This window comes from Rousettus aegyptiacus, unplaced genomic scaffold (genome assembly GCF_014176215.1).
Source record: "Rousettus aegyptiacus isolate mRouAeg1 unplaced genomic scaffold, mRouAeg1.p scaffold_m13_p_9, whole genome shotgun sequence".
NCBI lineage: Eukaryota > Metazoa > Chordata > Mammalia > Chiroptera > Pteropodidae > Rousettus > Rousettus aegyptiacus.
This window is the reverse complement of record NW_023416312.1, coordinates 91,027,679-91,036,541: the sequence shown is the minus strand read 5'-3', so window position 1 is coordinate 91,036,541 and position 8,863 is coordinate 91,027,679.

Here is an 8,863-nt window from a genome sequence, read left to right as displayed (position 1 = left end):
TATGAGTGATCTTCGTAAATGTTAATAAATGAATTTCATAAATGCTCACCGACTCACTTATTTGGCAAATATTAATTGTATATGTTCTCTTTGGAAAGCACCGTGTTAGTAGTGGACGTACTAGGATAAGCAAGACACGCCACCGGCCAAAGGATGATAGAGGCTAGGAGTAGCAATCACGTCAGGAAGATGGTGAGATGTCCTCCAATGCCTGAAGAACAAGTGAAAACGAGGAGTGAGGAGCGAGACTCCAGATGTGAGCAAACAAGTAAAACTGCCCTGCTGAGCCAAGGCAGTCTGGGGTTTTGGGAGACTGCAGCTCCTTCCGTGGGAGTTAATTAAAGTTAAGCTGTGGGTGGTCGGATTCTCAGACGGGTGTGTTTTAGAAGTGAGAGAAAAGCCTGGAATGGAAAACTGCTTCGTAGGTACTTTTGGACCATGGGGAAACCAGAGAGAAATCTCCACCTGGGGCAGGTATGGAGGGCGTCCTGGACTCTTGTCCCAGTGCAGTTAACGCAGTATGAGAACTGGGTGTTCTGGACACATCATCTGCGATGATTTCTTGAGGATAAGGTGACACTCCCTTGAGGTGGTACCCAGCATCCACTAGACAGACTGGCACCCTTTTCCCTGGCCTGAGAGGGCCAGAGGCTCCTCCGGGAAACTGACAGTAATGGTCGCTTGTCTTGAGTGTAATTAGGCCACCTCTAAGCGAGGTCTAGATGGGTGGCAGTGGAATGAATGAAAATAGTGTTTTGGATGGCTGCATAGCTGGGGAGGGAAGGAAGGGAGTTGGTCTTTGACTTAAATTCTAGGAACTCTGAGTTATAGCAGCTGGGGAAGACTAACCCATACCCAAATAATATATTCTCCAAGACGGAGGTCCCAACCCCTGGGCCGTGGCCCGTTAGGAATGGCCGCACGGTGGGATGGGAGTGGTGGGCGAAACTACATCGGTATTTGCAGCTGCTCCCCAGCGCTAGCATCACTGCCTCGGCTATACTTCAGATCAGCAGCCGATTAGATTCTCATAGGAGCACCGGTCCCTGGTGCCACAAAGGTTGAGGACCGCTGCTCTAAGAGGAAAACTTTTTAACGAGTTTGATTTGCGAAGCTGCATTTTTGCCTGATTTACTATCGTCTCCTATTGAGCTGCATATTAGCTGAGAATGTCTTGGGGAAAAAAATCCCAGAGGAGAGGACGGTAGGGTCTGGGGACAAAATACTGTGAGAAATTTCTGCCATTCATTAAAGATCCGGTCAACATCAGGCACTGTGCCAGATGCCTGCCTGCCTTTACGTACATCCCGGCAGTCCTTTCTACAAGACAGGGCTTATCAAACTTCTTGAACAGGTGGTGAATCTAAGGCTCACAGCGCTCGGTAATCTCCCCCAAGATTTTACTGTTACTAAGTGACAGGGGCTGGGACAGGAACCTTGGTCTGAATTCAACTAGGGCCTGCATTGTTCCAACGCCTGGCCTGAGCCGGGTCTTCTGTCTCTTACGCCATTTCTCTTCTCGGGACTCCATAATATCCCTCGGGGGACAAAAAGAAGGGCCATGTGACAAGGTACTAAAAGCGGGCCTAAAAAGGAAGGGCGAATGAGACTACAACATAATTTGGGACTGGTCTGAGCTTTATCTAGGGTCCTGCTGCTCTGAGCCCCAGGATACCTTCACAGTTGACTCTGCCCAGGTGCTGCCGTTTGCATCCAGTCCTAGCAGTTTCTCGCTTTACCGGCCCCACTCCCCGATCTTCCCCAGTGTGGCCTTGTTTTCTACTGATCTCAGCCTGTCAGTGGCCTGTGTTGTGGCTGGACCAGCCCTTGTGGTGATTGTTATGATTGCAAGACACCCTTCAGCAATAACCATCAGGAAACTTTGAAAAGACACTGGCTTATTACTTACAAGACCTACAAGTTACGCAGCACACCTGGGGCCACACAGCAGGGCGAGGGAAGGGGAGAGGGAGAGCATGAGAAAGGTGGGGGCGGGAGGGAGGGAGGGACGGAGCGTGCGCAAATACCTGGGGTTCTGCTTTTAATGGGGTCGAGGGTTGGGGGCCTAGGGTTTCACGGGCTCACTGTTGGAGAATGTAAAACATAAGAGCAGGAATTTAAAGCACAGGAAGAGAAAATAAAACCAAGTAGCCCAAATGGTCAGTTACTGAAATCAACCAAGATTTCTAAAATGAGGGAGCCTCCGTGAGGGTGGCGGCCTGGCTCTTTATCCAGTCCTCTGGCTGCCAGAGGTGTATTAGTATGTGGCGTTACATAGGCCAGTATTCATTGCCTCAGAATACCTACTCTCTAGTGTGCCAACTGCTCAGAACACGTGGGAGGTTGCCTGAGCCATGGACATCATCTAGATCTAATTCAAGGTGTGTACACACAGAAACCTGTATCTGCAGAGTCAGTGATGTGATGGGTCCCAGACTGCTTCCAGCCCTGGAACGCTGGCAAAGATGCCCTGTTCCACTGGAGTACTCTAGAGTGTTACTCAACCAAATTACCTAAGAAAGCAGCTGTGTTCTTCCTGATGTTACGTAGTGGCAGTCTTAAAGCCTGGGGAAGTGTCTGGCATGCTACTACTGGTCCACTTGTCCAGTTGACCTATTTACTTAGACCATCCTGCAACATTTTGCTGGTACTGATGATGTCAAGATTTCCCTGTTCTATTTATGTAATTTTTCCAGTACCACCCACATAGATTCCCCACCATCTCTCCTTTGGGACCCTTCTCCCTACACTGAACTGTAGACTCATGGCACTGACTGCCAGCCTGCCTGGGTCTCTCAGGACTTGCTTTTGCATACAGTCTCTCGTGTAGACACTGATATTTGCTCTCTCCAGGACACTCTCAGTGCTCATAGCCTTATGGGCTCCTGCGTGGTTGGTCACCTTCCCTGGCTCCTAGTCACTCTTAGTCCTCAAATTAAAGGGGAAATGTCCTGCTGACATGTTAGAATTTAAATCATGTCCAGAGGGATCTTTTTACTCAGGACATCATTGCGTAAACCTAGCTTGATATGGGTGAGGGAGTAAGTTAATTTTCTGCTTAACCTAATGATAAATGGGAGACACATAGTAAAATAACAATGATACAATATTTTTTCACTCATAATTTTTACCAAACTTGAAAATATTGATGACTTTTGTGAAAATGTGGGATATTCGCATACAGTAATTTGCAAGAAAATATATTGGAATAAAATTATGGCAATATTTATGAAACTTTATTCATACCCTTTGCAAGTTAACCCAACTTCCGTTATGTCTTTCTTATTAGAAAACACACATTTTACCAAGAACACATGTTCAAAGGTGTTTATTTCAGTTCTGTTAATCATAGCAGCCAATGGGAAACAACATATATGACCATCAACAGAAGCGTCTAATTATGGCACATACATAATTTAGAATTCTAGGGTGTAGATGCTGTCACGGAAAGATCTTTCACTTTTTAAGTGACAAAGGTAAGTGGTAGGTTAATATATACATCATTGCCAAGTATGTTAAAGAAAAAACAATATATTTTTAATACATCTGTGAAAAATCCCAGAGTACGCTTTAAAATAATACGTGCCAGAATGTTAATTGTAATTACCTCTGAGGAGGAGGCTGAATTTTGGAGGAACTTGACAAAGGGGAGCATTGTGACTGATTTGTATTTTTAGAATTGTTTATAAGAACATATGGACTACCACCTTTGTAAGTAAAATATTTGAATAAGCCCCAAACCAGAATAGGTGTGTATTAATCAGTTAAAGTAAACTACTAGCTGATGCAATGACAAAACCTGAAATACAAGTGGCTTAACACAACAAATGTTTTGTTGCTGTTCACATGAATTCTGACTTTCGTTGGCATAGATAGACTTTCTGCTCTTAGGCAATTCAAGCATCCAGGCTGCTTCTACTTTGTAGCTCCACTATGTCAACATGGAGTCTCCACATTTCCTGCTCACTGGCAGAGGGAGCATGGAAGCACACTGGCCCCTGCCTAACTACAAGTAGACCACCCAGAAATGAGAGAAAGACAAGATGTGAATGAGCACATATAAGCTATCATAGAGTAGGTGCTCAATAAAAAGCAACTATTATAATTTGTTATGACAACCCTTTTCATTTCTTGAAGTTAATGAGAAAATCAATTTTTCCCTAAAATTCACTTTTCAAAAGCCTATGATGTGACAGGGTTCTTTCAAATATGGGATCACATCTAGTTTTCAAAGGATCCCATACATCTTAGGGAGAGAACACCCTTCGCTTAATCACACTTTTCTGCACTGCTCTTTGCAATAACCTATATAATCCCAGCAAACTAGGAATCTTCTCTTTACTTGTGATGCATGCTCAAAATATTAATTTATGATCCTCTGCTACCTCCACATGACTAACCATTCCTGAAGACCTGTATGGGTGCATTTTGGCACACTGCAAACCAAGATTTTACTGTGCAGCAGGTACACAGACAAGGGGTAATGCAAGGATGGCTATTTTAGTCAGCTTGGACTGCTATAACAAGAAAAAAACACCATAAACTGGGTGGTTTAAACAACGGAAGTGTATTTCTCACCGTTCTGGGGTATGAAAGGTCCAAGATCAGTAAACCGGCCGATTCGATGTCTGGTGAGGACCTTTCTTCCTGGTTTACAGACAACCATCTTCTCATTTTATTGTCACACGGCCAAGGATACTGATGTCATCATGGAGTTTCTACCATCATATTCTTAGCAAAACCTACCTCCCAAAGACCCCACCTCCTAACACTACCCCACTGGGAGTGATGGTTTCAACATATGGATTTGGGGGGAGAGGGACACAAATAAGCAAGTCGGTAACAGTGACTGTTTTTTGTTTTGTTTGTTTGTTTGTTTGATCATACAATTCAGCAAAGAAGATATATGGAAAATAAATACATGAAAAAGTGCTTAAGGTCATTAGCCGTTAGGGGAACACAAATCAAAACCACGATAAGATACCACTGCAGTACTCCTAGAATGGCTTAAAAAAAAAGGCAAGACAAACCAAGTGCACTAATGTGGCAACTCTCATATATTTTTGGTGAGAATTGAAAATGGTATGGCCCCTCTGGAAAACAGTTTAGCAATATCTTATAAAGTTTAACATTCATTTGCCATATGACATGACAATCATATGCCCAAGTGTTTACCCTGGACAAATGAAAACTTATCACACAAAAGCCTGTTCATGAATGTTTATAGTAGCTCCATTCATAATCATGAAAAATGAAAACAACACAAACGTCTTTCAACAGTGAATAGGTTAATGAAGTGTGGCACATCTAGACAATAGAGATATTATAAAGAAATATTTTTCATATGTGTGTGTATATATCTGTATACATACACGTGCTTGGACATGTGCATACATAATTTAAATTCAACAGGCTTGTTTAGAACTTTGACCACCGACAAAAGTTTTTTGATGTGAGTAACATTTTATCTCTGAGATTGTTTAGAATTGCTGTGATAATTAAAAAGCAGACCAACTTGTAGTCAGTATTGTCGTTTCAAGTTCCCTACAAATGATGCACTACTCTGAGAAGGATGACTCTCTTCACCTCAATTCCGCTATGCCATTTCTCTTCTGTGGTTCTGGAATAAAAGCCCTTAGACATAGAGAAACTGATCCTGGGAGCAATAAATCAGTGGACTGAAAGGTGCAAGAGATATATGAGTGGGGACTCTGATAGTGTCTGCTATAGACAACTGAGTCCTGGTTTAAACAAATCAATTGTGAGTATGTCTGTGTGTTTAAACAAACAAACAAACAAACAAGTCCCCAGTGGGGGCAATTGGATAAATCTTAATATGTATTTGATATCGGGCAATATAAAGGAATTATTTTTAATATCGAGGGTGTATTAATAATTTGGTTTTGTTAGAAAATGTCTTGTTTTAGAGATGCGTTCTGAAGTATTTCATAGTAGAATTTCACAATATCTGTAATTTACTTTTAAATTAGGCAATACAGATATGGCAGACGTTAATTATTAAAGATACGTGATGAGTATATAAGGGTTTATTATACTCTTCTGTCTACTTTCCTATATGCTTGAAGTTTTCATAATAAAAGGTTTTCAAAATAAAAAAAAATGCATCAGAAAATCTCAGAAACATTGAGTCTCTTCGTGCCAGAGCTAGTGAACCCTCACTCCAATAAGGTCCCACAGCTTTATTATGGTACATCCCAAGATGAATCTGAGTTAAAGAAAGCTTGGCACATCTCAAATTCTTGTCCCTTGGAGAGGAAAATGGAAAAGCAAGCAACATGCTTTATAAAGCTTCCACCCTAAAATTCTAAAATAAAGATTATGTAGGACTGAAACGGACATACAGCTATACTGAAAGCTTGGTTTTCCAGCGGGCAGGCCCTATTCCCTGCAGCAGCCTGACAACTGGCTGCATAGAGGACATTAACTCTCTTTTTGAGTCAGTGTGACATGGCTGTCAGTAATTTGCAAAGAGTAGAGTCTTCTCACATCCCTCGACCTATAAGAGGAGGTCATAAAGGATTATGAAGCTTTCACTTTGTTCACTGGAACATCTGCTCTTGGAGCCCTGGGTCAGCATGTCTGATACCCTGTGTCCACCACGATGAAGGGCTATATGTAGGTGCTCCAGTCAATAGTCCAGCTATCCATGTGAAGGCACCAGACATGTGACTGGAGCCATCATCCTCCAAACCAACAAAATAAAAAGATTCAGCCATGCCCTGACCAAATTTTTGACCCCCTTCCAAAAAAAATTATGAGATAATAAAATGGTTATTTGTTTAAGTCACTAAAAAACAAGCAAAAACAAAACAAACAAACAAACAAACAAAACAAAAAACAGTCACTGTTACCGACTTGCTTATTTGTGTCCCTCTCCCCCCAAATCCATATGTTGAAACCATCACTCCCAGTGGGGTAGTGTTAGGAGGTGGGGTCTTTGGGAGGTAGGTTTTGCTAAGAATATGATGGTAGAAACTCCATGATGACATCAGTATCCTTGGCCGTGTGACAATAAAATGAGAAGATGGTTGTCTGTAAACCAGGAAGAAAGGTCCTCACCAGACATCGAATCGGCCGGTTTACTGATCTTGGACCTTTCATACCCCAGAACGGTGAGAAATACACTTCCGTTGTTTAAACCACCCAGTTTATGGTGTTTTTTTCTTGTTATAGCAGTCCAAGCTGACTAAAATAGCCATCCTTGCATTACCCCTTGTCTGTGTACCTGCTGCACAGTAAAATCTTGGTTTGCAGTGTGCCAAAATGCACCCATACAGGTCTTCAGGAATGGTTAGTCATGTGGAGGTAGCAGAGGATCATAAATTAATATTTTGAGCATGCATCACAAGTAAAGAGAAGATTCCTAGTTTGCTGGGATTATATAGGTTATTGCAAAGAGCAGTGCAGAAAAGTGTGATTAAGTGAAGGGTGTTCTCTCCCTAAGATGTATGGGATCCTTTGAAAACTAGATGTGATCCCATATTTGAAAGAACCCTGTCACATCGTAGGCTTTTGAAAAGTGAATTTTAGGGAAAAATTGATTTTCTCATTAACTTCAAGAAATGAAAAGGGTTGTCATAACAAATTATAATAGTTGCTTTTTATTGAGCACCTACTCTATGATAGCTTATATGTGCTCATTCACATCTTGTCTTTCTCTCATTTCTGGGTGGTCTACTTGTAGTTAGGCAGGGGCCAGTGTGCTTCCATGCTCCCTCTGCCAGTGAGCAGGAAATGTGGAGACTCCATGTTGACATAGTGGAGCTACAAAGTAGAAGCAGCCTGGATGCTTGAATTGCCTAAGAGCAGAAAGTCTATCTATGCCAACGAAAGTCAGAATTCATGTGAACAGCAACAAAACATTTGTTGTGTTAAGCCACTTGTATTTCAGGTTTTGTCATTGCATCAGCTAGTAGTTACTTTAACTGATTAATACACACCTATTCTGGTTTGGGGCTTATTCAAATATTTTACTTACAAAGGTGGTAGTCCATATGTTCTTATAAACAATTCTAAAAATACAAATCAGTCACAATGCTCCCCTTTGTCAAGTTCCTCCAAAATTCAGCCTCCTCCTCAGAGGTAATTACAATTAACATTCTGGCACGTATTATTTTAAAGCGTACTCTGGGATTTTTCACAGATGTATTAAAAATATATTGTTTTTTCTTTTAACATACTTGGCAATGATGTATATATTAACCTACCACTTACCTTTGTCACTTAAAAAGTGAAAGATCTTTCCGTGACAGCATCTACACCCTAGAATTCTAAATTATGTATGTGCCATAATTAGACGCTTCTGTTGATGGTCATATATGTTGTTTCCCATTGGCTGCTATGATTAACAGAACTGAAATAAACACCTTTGAACATGTGTTCTTGGTAAAATGTGTGTTTTCTAATAAGAAAGACATAACGGAAGTTGGGTTAACTTGCAAAGGGTATGAATAAAGTTTCATAAATATTGCCATAATTTTATTCCAATATATTTTCTTGCAAATTACTGTATGCGAATATCCCACATTTTCACAAAAGTCATCAATATTTTCAAGTTTGGTAAAAATTATGAGTGAAAAAATATTGTATCATTGTTATTTTACTATGTGTCTCCCATTTTATCATTAGGTTAAGCAGAAAATTAACTTACTCCCTCACCCATATCAAGCTAGGTTTACGCAATGATGTCCTGAGTAAAAAGATCCCTCTGGACATGATTTAAATTCTAACATGTCAGCAGGACATTTCCCCTTTAATTTGAGGACTAAGAGTGACTAGGAGCCAGGGAAGGTGACCAACCACGCAGGAGCCCATAAGGCTATGAGCACTGAGAGTGTCCTGG